Below are 15,374 nucleotides of genomic sequence, written 5' to 3' on the forward strand. Positions count from 1 at the left end.
GGTGGAACGGATAGCAAAATTGGGTCTTTTGTATCAGCCTGTAAAATAATGTAAATTTAAGCCCTAAAAGTTTAATAAAGGTAGAAAACTTTTTCGAGATAATTTTCCAGGACTGTTGAGAAAATCTAATTTTATTTTCATACATCAATGTTTGCTCTACGACACTTTACTCATGACACTTTACTCATGACAATTTTGAATTGAATTTTGAACTAGGTAAATGTTAAGGAAAATTGATTCGATTAAAACGGAGCATGACAGATTTTCAGCTTTCCGGCTGTAACAGATTATGAATTAATGAATAAGAAGCAAATATCTTAAAAATTTACCGGACACTTGAGGTCCAGATAATCTGCTTGAATTCACATATACTTAAAATGTTAATTTTACGACACTTGATTATTTGAAGAATTTTGAATTTTTGAAATGAACATTTTAGTATAAAGTATCTGACCATACAGCTCGGGGTACTGTGATGTCCTGCGGTACACCATCTAACCCAAATTGACTCATCCTCATCCCATTTACGCAGGAAGCTGTTAACCGACCCCGACACTTCCTTTCTGTGCCAGTTACACGCCACCGACAACTACCCAAATAATGTGTCATTGATACACATTGCACATTCTAGACAAATCCTCTAATATGCTATAAATACCATGATGCCACATCCTCCCCCTGCATAAAATGATCTGTTATCGACAAACTAAAACTAAATGTTCTAAATTTATTTCAATCATTAATTCTAATTCAATCTAATTCAATTCTAATTCAATCTAATTTATCACTCTACTCAATTATCAACTTAGTCGGCTCTAGTGGATTGATTAAACAGACGAATCAGCCTAGATCCTCCTAATCACTCATTATATTTGTTGTAATAATCGAGCGATTCAGCCAACGCGAACGTATCAGCATCAGCATCTTTGGCTCGAGCAGCACGTTCCTCACAATCATGTGGAAGATTTGTGCCAACGCGAACGTACTGAACAGAGGAAAAAGCAGGTGGAATTTTTTATCGGCCATGTATTACTTTAATAACAAATGGAGTCCGGCTAATTTCGTTTGTTATTGCGACTGCAATCATCCACCTCTTTTAATGCGAAACGTTAGAAACTCGATGAACGCATACGCCCAGCAAGAAATGTCGCAACCAAATGCCCAAAGAATGCAACACTTCGATGAACACCTGAATGGCGCCCATGTGGAGACGGGGAAAGCGATTTCGATGGTGTAACAAATGGGGAAGATGTGCTAGCCCAACTACAGGCGATGTTAAGGAGGCTATCATGCAATTAAAGAATAATAAATCAGCTGGAAAGGATGGCATCGGAACAGAGCTTATTAAAATGGGCCTAGAAAAACTGGCCGTTTGTATGCACTGGCTAATTGTTAGAATTTGGGATACGGAACAGCTACCGGAGGAGTGGAGAGATGGGGTTATCTGGCCGATTTATGAAAAGGGCAACAAATTGGACTGTGAGAACTATCCAGCGATCACCGGTCCCAATGCCGCCTATAAAGTGCTGTCCCAAATCATTTTCCGCCGACCAATTGCAAACAGATTTGTGGGAACTTATCAAGCCGGCTTCGTCGAAGGTCGGTCTACGGATCAAATATTTACACTCCGTCAGATCCTCCAAAAGGGCCGTGAATATAGAGTTCCCACGCACCATTTGTTCGTTGACTTCAAAGCTGCATATGATACCTTCGACCGGAAAGAGCTATGGAAAATCATGGCCAAGAACAGCTTCCCCAGGAAGCTCATCAAAGTGATTCAATCTACGCTGGACGGCTGTTCTCTAAGGGCAATGCTCGTTGAGAACCTGCGAGTGCACGGCACGCTTCTGCCGTGCTCTGCAAAATATCTCAATTCTCGGCGTTTTACTGGCAAAGCGCTGAAGATGAATCGATTTGCTCTCTCTCAGTCTGATGTTACCTTCTCCGATGGGACGAGCTTTGTTTTGATTTTGAAGTGCTTTGCTGCTTTGCTCTGCCGGCGAGTGAGCATCAGTTTGGTTTCATCTTTCTTTTTCTGCCGGAGCGCTACCGGATGCATGCTCTCAAGGTCACGGATTACCTATTACCTATCGCATATTCTTGGTAGGGACACGGAGCGAATAGTCTCGTGTCTCCAGTGTGTGAAGAAAATATTAGCTCTGCTTGTCGTTGTGCTTCCTCTGCGCAAGAGCAGTGGTCGTAACTCGTAAGAGAAAACAGTATTCAGGCATCGTTCGGAGGGAGAGGAAACGGTTGAACAGAAAACGAAAGCAGTTGGTCGTTGTGAGAAGAAGATTGCTCTGCCTCAGCCTCTGTATGCATAAGATGAGCAAAATGAAGCCTGGTGCACGGAATTTTTGAACGCGAGTGCAAAGAACGGTCTTCGGCGGCGTGCAGGAGAACGGAGTATGGAGGCGGAGGATGAACTATGAACTCGCACAGCTCTATGGCGAACCCAGTATCCAGAAGGTGGCTAAAGCTGGACGGATACAATTGGCAGGGCATGTTGCAAGAATGCCGGACAACTACCCGGCAAAGATGGTGTTCACCTCAAACCCGGTAGGAACAAGACGACCAGGAGCGCAGTGAGCAAGATGGTTAGACCAGGTGGAACAAGATCTGGCGAAGAGTGCTCGGTGTCGGTGTTGGAGGAATTGGAGTGCGGTAGCTCACAACCGAGTTAACAGGAGAAACCTTCTTCAACGGGCTTTGTCTTAGGACGGCAAGTCACTTAGGTCAGTAAGTAAGTCACGCTGACAGACTGACAAGGTTATTGCGCAGTGCTACAGCATTCGTTTGACTGCCTCCATCTCTTGCGGTATACGACCTTAGTTTCCACCGGGGTTGATTACTCGATCTCCGCTAAGGTTGCTCGTATTTCGGCCGGTACCACGAGGAAGAAGGGATAGAAGTTGCTGGATAAGAGACTAAGGACCACTATAGGGTTAATTGATTATGTTAATAATTGATCGAATTTATATAAATTGAAACTATATGTATATCTATACTATAAAAATGGATTTCTGTCTATCTGCCTGTCTGTCCCTATGTTCCTTATAGAATCAAAAACTACTGAACCGATCGGCGTGAAAATTTGCATGTAGGGGTTTTTGGGGCTACGGAAGTTTCTCTCGATGGCAAAAGACCCCTCCCCCCACTAAGAGAGGGGGGCTCCCATACAAATCTGTGCCTTTAAAAATGGATTTCTGTCTGCTCTATGTTCCTTATAGAATCGAAAACTACTGAACCGATCGGACTGAAAATTTGCATGTAGGGGTTTTGAGTGCCAGGGAAGGTTCTTTTGATGGTTAGAGATCCATTCCCTCACTAAGAGGGGGGGCTCACATACAAATCTATACCTATAAGAATGAATTTCTGTCTGTCTACCCGAATGTTCCTTATAGAATCAAAAACTACTGAACCGATCGGCGTGAAAATTTGCATATAAAGGTTTTTGGGGCCAGGGAAGGTTTTTATGATGGTTAGAGACCCCTCCCCACTTCAGGAGGGGGGGCTCTTATACAAATGAAATACAAATTACTTCATAACTCGAGAACTGATCAAGCAAATGGAACCAAATTTAGCATGTGGGTGTTTTTGTAGGCAATTTTTTTTCTATGGTGAATTGAGACCCCTCCCCTCTTTAGGAGGGGAATAATGAACCCTCTTCCTTTTAAGAGGGGCGGCTTCCATACAAATGAAATACAAATTTTCTCATAACTCGAGAACTAATCAAGCAAATGGAACAAAATATGACATGTGGGTGTTTTTGGAGACAAGGATGTTTTCTATGGTGAATTGAAACCTCTCCCTACTTAAGGAGGGGGGCTCCCATACAAATGAAATACAAATTTCTTCATAACTCGAGAAGTAATCAAGCAAATGGAACCATATTTGGAATGTGGGAGGTTTTAGAGGCAGGAATTTTTTTAATGATGGTTTGAGACCCCTCACCCTGTGGTAGGGGGATAAGGACGCTCATACAAATAAAACAGAAATTTTTGCGTAACTCGAAAACTAAACGAGCTCGAGAAATTTTAGACTCTTTCATAAAACATTAATCAATAACAAGACCACCAATAGCTATCAATAGTAACATTAGATAATTCAGCGCGAGACGGCCACAAGCCGCGAGTGTTGCCGGCGACCTGCCGTCGGAAGCGCCGGCTGCTGCGGGGGGCAGCCCCCCGTAGAGATCACCTCTATCTAGGTTTATTTATTTTCCTAGATCTACTGATCTCTATTATTTTCCTTCAGTTGGGTCACCCCTGCGAAATGGTACTTTTTACGAAAAGATTTTCCGTGCAATGGTACATTCCGCGTAAGGTTTTTCGCGAAATGGTATTCGGCGAAACTCTATATTCCGCGTTATGGTCAACCGAGAATTGGTGTTCCGCAAAATGGTATTCGGCGAAATGGTTTGTAATGATGGCGAATATTTAAATGCTATCCGCTTTATTTTATCATGCTAAGCAATGGGGGGAGTTGTTTTCTACTTTACTATGAGGAAAATTTGTATATTAAAACACCCATGAACTCCCCAGAAACTTGCAAAACTCAAGATTGTGACAAAGGTCATCCGAGATTTACGATATATGTACAACACAGTTTAATTTGTGGCAATACGAAGTTTGTCGGGTCAGCAGTGTTGCATATGCAGTGTTGCGAAACCCACACTCGTGTGGTCTAATTTTCTCACAACTGCGTACTCACTCTAACGAACACGCCGGCATAAGCATTTCTTTCTGACTCTCGCTGTTATTTATTCATGAACTGCGACAATTTTTGCGAGTGTGTATTTAGCTAATAGTTACGGTCGTCACTCTTGTTCGTCATTGCAGCCCGAGCTGGTGATACCGTTTACTCACGAGTGCTTTTTCTCCCGCCCGTGAGTAGAATCGGGGGCGAAGATGAAGAATAAAAGAAAAAGTAATTCTATCCCAGTGCGCCACAAACCTCACGGGCGGCTGATTGCTCACAAGTTATTAGACTCGCGAGTAAACTATACAGAAAGGCGATATGATGCTGTGCTTTCACGAGTGTGTAGGTTGCAGAATGTCTGCACACAGTAACGGCGACTGTTTGTTTTACGCATGCGTAAGAGTCATAAGCGTTGAATGCTAGTATGCTCATCATACTCTCTTGTGTGAGAGTAGGCATCGTTGGCTTCTCGCTCGATTGTAAAATTACCCTACAAATTTCGTTTTGATCCGTTGACTACAAGAGTAAACTTGAGCAATTTATATAGAGCAATTGTAGTAAACTTACTGTGTTGCAGTAACTCCGTGATTGCCCTTTGTAAAGTAATTTTGCCTCCCAAGCCTTTGGTCGATCCGCACCTGCAGCAGCGGGATAAAATGTCATCACAACTTGTTAGAAACAGATAAGCAAAGAGAAGCAAGACAGGAAACCGATTAATGCCGCAGCGATGAAGCCCTTTCAGATTAGGCATCTTTATTTGATTAGATTTTATGTAAATATGTGGCAAAAAACGCAGAGTACAGCTAATTTACAAAACAATGTGAGCTTTGTTATAAATATTCAAAGCACAATAAAGTACATAGTATAAAGTACTTCAGCAGAGTGGTTATTTCGATTCTTTGATATCGAATAACGATAACGAGCACTCTCTTTAAGAGAAAAACTTTGAAGACGAAGAATTTGCTTCAGTAGCACGAGCTACCCTTTCCTTTACATTGCAGCAAAGGCTTTTTAAATACCAAAAAGTCAAACTTCGTTGAAGAACAGGAATGAATCAAATAATACAAAAACATGACATAGAAGGTAACTGTTTGTATAAGTTTCTTTTTTGTTTCACAATTAAGTGGCAACCACTTTTCTACTACTTTGCTCTAAGTCAATTGAAAGCCTTTGGCTGGGACGCTGTTTTTTAGGAGACTTTTTTGCTGACTGCTTTGTGGTGTATTATATCGACAAGGTGACGTGTCAATCTCACTAAAGCCAAGTCATCGTTAGTGTATGTTGTACAATATCACTGCTTTGTTCGCCTATGAAAGTTCACTGAATTGCTCCTATTTGTATCGATTGGACTGCTTTTTTTATCGGGCAGTATTTGCTATTTGCTGTTTATATTTAGGCATGGGAACGTACAATTTGGCAGCGATCTCGATTTCAACATTTCGATTATTATTTCAACATCCCCTCGATTGACCCATTTCACTGACGCATGAAGGAGGCAGGCAGTATCCGTCTCTGTTCGTTCGCAATTTTGCCGGATCTCGAAAACGGGTTCAAAGTTCAATTGATTTTGATGAAAACTGGCGGTGCGTTTTTTTCAGGTGCTGTTGCCTTAGAATAAACGATGATCTACAGCGCTGTGAATATAATATAATTTAGTGTTTTGAGCCTGGTGATAGGCTCAATCAGACTATGGAATACTTGAAATCCGGGTTTTTGCTACTAACCCTCAGCAGCAGTGCACAGCATCCGAGAGCAGATAAACAGTCGGCTCCCGGCCATAATCCTTCAACAAGTATCACGGCCCGCTGGCGTTGCCACAATCGAGGTCTGTCAATGTTTACTCTCGCAATCATTATCATTATCGGCAACTTTTCCGTACACAATAATCATTGGTAAACACGAGGCGGAGGCGCAGGAAAAAATGTAAGTACTAGAACGGGCGCCGTCCGGCACAGACAGACAACGGCAACGACGATTATTATTAGGAGGTAAATCTAGAAGTGCTGTGTTGCGAGGTTTGTTGTTGTACAGCGGGGAATGAGCGTTACAAGTTGTGCAGACAGACACACAACGAAAAAAGGCTACATTCAGCGCGATACTACTGAAAGTGCGTTCATCAGTCATCGATTTATGTGATGAACTATGGTCTTGACGTATGCAGCTAAACTTGTGAGCTTGCACTGTCACTACTGCCAGTTCGTCTTTTCGTATCGCACCGCAGTCCTACAAAACTGAAATTCATTCGACTCTGAAACTTTATGAATCCGAACAATATTTGTTTCTAAAGTGTATATTTCATTGCAATTTGCAGACAATAGAAACTGCGAGTAGTGTAAAAAAGAAAACACACAGGTTCGTGGCCAGGCTCCTTTTTGCTCATTTTTTCTATGAAGAGGTAGAGAAACCGAGATGAATCAAATCATTATGATGACTTTTCAGGCTGTTTCATTCAACTGCTTGCTGTACCCTTTAATGATGCCAAGTAGGCGCGCTTAATTTTGCGCATTGTTCCTAATTTTGCTCACCGCATATTTTTTACTAAAAATTGAAACATTCTCAAGTTATATGATTAAGTTTAAGTGATTAATTTAAAACAATTCAGGAAATGGTTAAGTTAAAACTATTCAAGAATTCGAGTTGAAGTTTGACTGATACGCAGAATTAGAACGCAGAATTAGAAACCATGCACAGGAGTTGGCGCGTTTACGGTATAACTGAATACGCCAATGGTAGAGTGATCAATATTGGTTACAGTGAAGTGAAACAGCTGCCAAAGTGATAAACCTATGTGTTCATCGAGTTGAAAGATAAATGAATAGAAATGTTTGAATAAGAAATAACACATGGGAAATAGAGATTAGAGATCACAAAACGTCACAGCTGAACGCTGGAAAATTCGTGATAAAATAATGCTTACCAGCTAATAAAATAATTATAAAAAGCAAATGACAATAGTTATACAAGTATTACCTACCTTAACTGGTGCTACAGATGCGTTTTAAAACCTGAATCTCACGTACAACTCCCATTACAATGAGGCAGCAGTTGCGTTTGCCGTTGCAAAAATTGCACGATCGAATGATCCTGACTTTGTTCACCTTTAGTCTGCTCCCGGTCCGATTGCAGAAGATAGACGACACTGCACGACGACACGGGAACACACGGTAGCACTCTGGATACACTTTCGATAGTTGTTTTGTGGCTACGCAGACACTAACTTTACTCTAGAACCGGCGAGGCGATCCTTCTGCCATCGAAACTCTCTGTTCAACTCTGTTGGAAACGAAAATACACACAATTTTCACGCTGCTAAACAAATTAAAACAATCGAAGGCCAATCATCCGCACTCTTGTTGGCATCCGAATGCGAATAGATTTTTCACTGATATCTTCCTTTTCTTTTGTGCGCTGCTGCGAGGCTGGAAAAACGTTTGTTCACGCGTGTATTCTCACATCGCAATCTTCGCTACTGAATATCAACAAATGGCCGGACCTCGATGGTTATTTGATACACGTGGTTACTTGTGTATACAATATTAGTATCATTGACTCTTTTTTTTTTGCTGTTTCGTCATAACACTGCGTTTACTCAACAAGAGTGTAGGATCTGATCTATGGTTGTGCTGCTAATTTTTTTTTGAAGAATGTGTGGAATTTCTATCGGTTTTTTGTTACTTATTGGGCGTGATTGATTTCAAAGTGTATGGGAAATTAATCCAATGTACATGTTTTGGTAAACTTGTTGGATAATTCATCACTAAATTTCTTTTCTTGGACCCCGGAAATGTCTTACGTTGCTGTGAATAAGATTGGCTCTCACTACAGTTTAAACAGGATTAAAACTAAAATTAATGCTCAGTTTGCTGTCCTCATAACTCATAACTAAGGTTTGTTACATATGAGGGAAGCTGATACATAGATGTTTTATACATTATTTGATAAAAAGGAATAATGTAATTCATTCAGATATAATTCAGTACATTTATATTTTTAAAAAGAAAGAAAACGTTCATTACGTATAAAAAGAATATATCCCAAAGGAGAACCTTGGGGTACTCCTGGTGTAATTTGATATTAGATAGGGGTTTTTATTTACGCAATTTTATCATTTGCTGACGATCAATCAACCACGATTCCATCCATTTCTAAAGTTTTGATACAGTCTACGTTTTATCCAATTTAAGAAGGACCATTGTTATGTCTATAGGAGAAATGACTAACTAAAGTCAGTAAAATACAGAGTACTTCCACACGGGATTCACATTTGTTGAATTCAATAAATAGTCTATGGTTGGTAGACGGCTGGATAATGCGTACCACCGATGCCTTGCGCTCTGGACATAAAATATACGCTACAGTCAGTGGTCTATCGCTTCTTATCAATCTAGCAACTCCTACCTTCTCGCGGTACCAGGTTTGAGGCAAAGGAAGATAAATACGTGTAAAACAAAGTATATCCTGGCAGGCAGAACTGAGCGCGACTGTATCGGCTTATCAGTACCGCTTGTAGTCAACGAGAATTAGTTTGAGGTAGTCGGCGAGTTCGTCCACCGTGGCTCACTATGGACTTCACAAAAAGTTAGGGGCGAACAATACGAAGACTCCGTATAAAGTGCACATTGTACAAAACGCTAATAATACCGGTTGTCCTTTATGGGCATAACTTGTTGGACATTGCTCGCGCGTCTTGACAGCGAACCAAGTATTCAGAAAGTGGTTAAAGCCGCGCGGATACGGGCAAGGTAGCAAGTCCAGGTAGATCTAGTTCTGACGAGCACTGGGTGCCCGCGGAACTAAAGTTCAGCTGCCATGGACCGAGTTATACTTATACTTTACCAGCCGAGAGCCGGGGTGGCTCATGCCATATCAAGAATTCATCTCCATTGTACTAGGACCTGGACTACTCGTCGCCAATTCATTGCGGGGATCTTGAAGCGAACGAATTTCACTGCGCAGCCGTTCGGCATCCTTGCGACGTGGCTGGCCCATCGTAGTCTACCAACTTTCGCCAGGTGTACGATGGTTCATACGTTTGTACTTCGCCAAAAATAGTTCGCAACACCTATCAGTCAAATACGGAAAGTGCAAGTATGTCTTCCGTAAGCAAAGTTACAGTCTCAAGTTTGTAGAGGACTATTGGTCTGATTAGCGTTCAATTTTGTGTCAATTTTGTGTGACCTGCGAGTGCTCCTTGATCGGAATTGATTTGCGGAAGGCTCGATTTCTAGTTTGAATGCGTCGTTGAATCTCCTCTCTCGTACTGTTGTCGATGGTGACCAGGGATTCCAATTATATGAATTCATCAACCACTTCCAGTTCATCGCCTTCAATAATCACTGTCCGTGGAAGGCAAACATGGCTTTCTCGGAAGCCTCTTCCTACCATATATTTGGATTTCGATGCATTGATTTGTAATTCTATCCTTCTAGCCTCCGTTTTTAGTCTGGCGAAGAGTGCCTTCGCCATCCCAAGATTTCTAGTAATGATGTTGAGGTCGTCTGCGAAGAGTAGGAGTTGGTTACTCTTGTTGAAGATCGTTCCTCTCGTTTCGATGCTCACTTGCCGGATCGAAGGTGTGATCCGAATAGCGATATTGAATAACATACAGGACAGTCCATCCCCTTGTCGCAACCCTCTGTGTGATTCGAAAGGACTCGAGATTGTCCCCGAAACGCGCACCTAGCACATTAATAGCACAAACAAAGCACAGGGTAGCTTTGATCAGCCGCGTCAGTTTGTCCGGAAAACTGTACTCGTGCATTATCTGCAATAGCTGTTCGCGTTCAACTGTATCTGAAATCCTCGAAAATATGATGTGTGGGCACGTTGCACTTTCGACGTTTCTGGAGGATTTGTCGGAGAGTAAAAACGGGCACGGGCCCTCATAAAACCCGCCTAATACTGCCCTACGAATTCTCTTGCTATTGGAGACAGACGACCCAACAAAATCAAAACAAAATAATTCAAATTACCCTGGAACGGAGTAATTATGTTACGCAGGCCTTGTTATAAGGCGTAAGACCTGCATAATTTTTTTGACTTGGATTGACAAATTTTTGATTGATTTGTCAATTAAGTTTTAATTTTTCATCAAGTTTTTCGCATGATGATTATTTTATCCCTGCGACCTTTTGTTTGCTCTATTGTTTTATATCCGTAATTTTATTCTAGTTCTGTCGTCTAGATCAGGGCCCAGCATCGTCGAAACAAATAAATGAAACTGACCTTCTCTTACCTTCGCTTCATACATGAAGTGACTTGCTACATTTGTAGAACAGAACGTTTCAAGCAAGCTTCAGTTGAAGTTGGCGGCTGTTTCAATTAACGACGGCAGAAAGTCAGGTACGATTTGTCGGCTTTGACTAGGTTAACTTTAATATGCGTTGCATTGTAGGAAATATTACTCAAATTCAATTCATTTGCATTCAAAGTTGCTGGTCTTCTTCTAAATATTTGATAGAAAAGTACAAATGAAAAGTGAATGAAATGAATGGCTGTCGGTAGCACCTAATTTGCACGGCGGAACATTCGAACAGGGTAACGATTGAAGATGATAGACATGCTCTGAATCCACCAACTTTGGACGAGGTTAAAAAAGGAGCTAGAGAGCTGAAAATGGGGCTGGAAAGGACGACATCTCTGCCGAACTTTTGAATGTCTGGAGCGAATAGTTGTGTTGTGCAACTCATCAGGTTATACTCGAGATATGGACTGAGAAGGAACTACCTACGGACTGGTTGAAGGTCTCATGTGCCCAATTTACAAAAAGGGTTATCGACTCAAATGCAGCAATTATCGAGGCACTTCTCTCTTCAATTCGGCATTCACAAAGCTTTCCCGCATCCTGTTTCATAGACTGAGGCCGTTGCAGAAAGATTTGTCGGCAAATATCAGTGCGCTTTTCGAGAGGGACGCGCTGCGACGGACCAAATGTTTACCTTGCGACAAATGCTCGATGAATTTCGGGAATTCAACTTGGAGACTCACGCATTTGTTTACAGACTTCAATGCGGCGTACGATTCAGTTAAACGAAATGTGCTATGGCGGACTATTTTTGAACTTGGTTTTTCAACAAAACTATTTTACCTTTTTTTTCAACAAAACTGATTAAGCTGATATGTGCTACTTTTGATGCTTCAAAATCAAGCGTCAGAATTGTGGATGAGATAACAGAATCCTTTGTAACGTTGTGATAGTTTGAAGCAAAGTGACTAGCTACTAATTGATAAGCTTATTGCTGACATTGCATTGAAAGGTGTTATTCGAAGAGCAGGCGTGCAGAGAACCGTTACCACCATCGCGAAATCTCACATGCTTCTAGAGTTTGCGGACGGCATCCATATCATAGATTGGCGTGAACCTTAAAGGTGTCGAAGAAGTGTACGTGCATCTTAAGGGAATATCATAAAGTATATGGTGGCTAGTAGAGCGTGGTAGCTCTTCAGGTATTGGAACTGCGGTAGTAATAGGTGGAGATACTTTTGAAGTGATCGACGAATTTGTTTACCTTGTTACGTTAAATACCTGTGACAACGATGTGCGCCGCGAAGTAAAAAGGTGGATAGTGGCTGTCAACAGAACATTCTACGGATTACGTAGCCAGCTGAGGTGTCGCAGCCTACAACTTCTTGCGAAAATCACACACTATAAGATATTAATTCTGCCAGTGGTACTTTACGGCCACGAAGCGACTGACGAGCACCAGGGGTTTTTGAGCATAAGATCCTGCAATCAAATCTTCATGGCATATTTGAAGAAGGAGTCTGATACCAGTACATGAATCACGAAATATACCAAATAAACAATAAACAAAGATGCAGTTATTATGAGGTGACTAAAACACGGCAGGCTACAGTGGGCTGGCCACATAGCAAGGATGCCGAATGAGAGACCAACGAAAACAACATTTAGTCAGCGGAGACCGACGACTTCGAGGTATACCCCGTACCCATTGGTTGAGCGCCGGTGTTAAGGGAGATTGACAAAACCGACAAACGGGAAGACGGCTACTAAATTCGATAAGCGTTTTTTCACCGAAAAAGTAAAATAAAGCAAATTTAAGAAGCATGATGGAGGATTCCTGGACCAGTGACTTCTGCTGTCACTTGATTGTTCATTGTTGAATCATATGTGTAGAAAACAATCGAAGCTGGGTAAAGATCAGGACCACTATCTTCTCAAGAACCATGCCTTGGTTTAAATACACGAAATATTTGATTGAAATAGTATTTTTTTCTCCATCCTGTCTGAATTATTAGTATGATTAGTAGAGATTTTTTTCAATTGATTATAGTCACGTTAATAGCTTTGGTCATTCGTGACTTCTGCGGAAATCGGATTTGAGCTTGGATCCTAGGCGCGAGAGGCGTGAATGCTAAGTACTACACCAGGATTTACCTCCTACTAGGGAATTATTACTTTTTTGAATGCTGAGATGACCTGTCAAATTCCCTAGAAGGTTTATAGATTTTTTGATCCTTAGAGCACTCTTTTCAGCTTCGAATTGTATGACCTGGTGCAGTGGAAACATGTAGAGTAATTTCATTAATTTTTCCAGTTTTTAGCAGAATAACTGATAAGTAATCAACCTGAAGGATGATTTGGTGATAGTTTTGCCCGTTTTTATTAGCCTTAGAAATGAACGTGACCCGTACTTGTCGCCAGTCTGCTGGATGTTATGGATGCATGTTAAAAGTACCTTGCCCTTCTGTACTAGGTGCAGGAAAAATTGCATTCCTACCCGGTAATTTAAAGGGTTCAAAAGTGTGAATCACCCATTCAACTTTGCTTTTCGTAAAAACTTTTTTGGCCAAAGTACAAGCAACATTCCTCTTTCTATCTAACCCGGCCATTTCATTCACCATTTCATGACATATCTATCCTGGTTTCAAGAGCAATAGTTCTCAATGCCGATGCCGAGGTCTTCGCAAGAGTTGATAATTGCACAGGAAAAATGTGTTCTCATCATTAACTGCAATGTTGCATTAGTAGAAATAGTAAAAGAGACATCCTCATTTTTTCAGAGATACCTAGTCCACTTGAGTGATCCTTAGTGAGGATTTTCTGCAATCTAGCCGTTGCGTACTTCAGTATTCAGTACACACATTTCAAAAGGCTTCATTGTAAGTAATGAGAATTATGTGTGAAGAAAGTATGTATAGGATCCTGAGAATAGACCTATGCCAAAATCGCTTGGAATCTGAACCTGATCGGGAATTGAACCCGATTTCAATCTAACGCATGTGTGAGAGGGCGTCAGCATTGTGGCCGATGTGTTTTACTACCTCTCTTTTATTCATTATCCAAGCATTCATTTTACATAGGCATTATCGTTTGCGTTTAGTCACATCTTGCTATTGACTTGGAAACCAAATAACTTCATGCGATTCAATGCGATTACTGGTATAAATACAATTTGCATAAATTATCTCAGATGAACCAAATATTTTGAGACCTGATGTCAAGGCATAATAATCTGAACTAAGGCAACGGGTATATAACATAACAAATTTCCTTCCTTTGAACCATCGAAGAATATTTTTCTGGTACACTTAATACAGCACTAAACTGGATTTTCTCGCCATTGCAAAAAAAAAACAAACTTCCAGTGACGAGAAAAAAACTGGATTGCCAACCTGCAACGCACCCTGTTTACGACAAACACCATGGCATTAATTATTCCAATTTGGCAGTCACTTCAGCGCTGAATACAACATCGTGAATCCCTAAAATATTCCGTAGCAGCAGATCTCTGGGTCAGCTGGTTAAGTATTCTTCGTCTTCTTCCACTTTCGTCACTTCACCTTCCACCTTTGGAGTACACTATTCCAATCATCCAATCACGTATCGGTAAATTCACTCCATTCTAATAGATGGACAGACTGCCCGACACTAATGGGCGTTCATGTTTCGCCCTTTTCTGTCGGAAAAACTGGCTCTGCTGAAACAGACTTTCACACTATGTTATATCACGCACCGGAAACTACACCTGGACACCATACAGCCAATCAGATTGGTCACGAAAATGGCTAAAAATCACAAATTACATTCTTGAATCTAACCGCATCCAAAGAATTTCACACTGAAAAGCTCCTTTGCTCTCTCGTTCTGCCGTACCGTGCTGATGATGGCTGAATGTAAAATACGTGTGCGCTCGGTGAATAACAGCAACAACCAGGCGGTTGAACAAAAAAAAAACGGCACCTCCCGTCGTCTCCCACTGCCACCCTCTCACTTGGGCAGTGTGTATAAAGCGATGGAACAACTTTGCGAGAGAAGCTCCACAGCCCGAACTGAGCTCAACCGAAAGCTACATCCAAACCGTTTGACACCTTGTGAACAACTGGCGAACTTTGCTGTGGCTGTGGCGAATGGCGATGGCTGGCAGCTGGTACAAACAAAACACGCAAACCGAGAAGACCGCTTATGTGCTATGTGTTGGTAGGATTTTGTGCTTTTCTGCGGGGGGATTGCCAACTAGAATTGAGGGTGGGTGAGAACTTAAGCTTTACCAATAAGAAAATACCGAAAGCGAGGATATGCCGAAGATCGTCTTTACAAATTATGCTGCTTAAATCTTATCAGAAAGCATTATTTTGTAGCATAAGCATGAGCCTGGCATGAGCTACACGAAACCTTTTAGATCATTGAGAGAGCAGTAAATGCAATCATG

At 41.4% G+C, this 15,374-nt stretch overlaps 1 protein-coding gene across 7 annotated transcripts in view; it reads right to left on the minus strand.

Moving 5' to 3' along the window:
* The window catches only part of LOC128738099 (inositol 1,4,5-trisphosphate receptor), an 87,382-nt gene extending 72,355 nt beyond the window's left edge, over positions 1–15,027 (minus strand). The window contains exons 1-3 of one of the 7 annotated variants that reach the window (XM_053832947.1): positions 14,819–15,027; positions 14,679–14,730; positions 7,676–7,974 (exon numbers count right to left, since the gene is read on the minus strand). The gene's annotated coding sequence lies outside the window, so the exon portion shown is untranslated. The other 6 variants (XM_053832948.1, XM_053832945.1, XM_053832946.1 and 3 more) reach the window with 6 other exon arrangements.
* Between the last annotated feature and the right edge of the window lie 347 nt (positions 15,028–15,374).

The sequence above is a fragment of the Sabethes cyaneus genome, chromosome 2, assembly GCF_943734655.1.
Source record: "Sabethes cyaneus chromosome 2, idSabCyanKW18_F2, whole genome shotgun sequence".
Lineage (NCBI taxonomy): Eukaryota > Metazoa > Arthropoda > Insecta > Diptera > Culicidae > Sabethes > Sabethes cyaneus.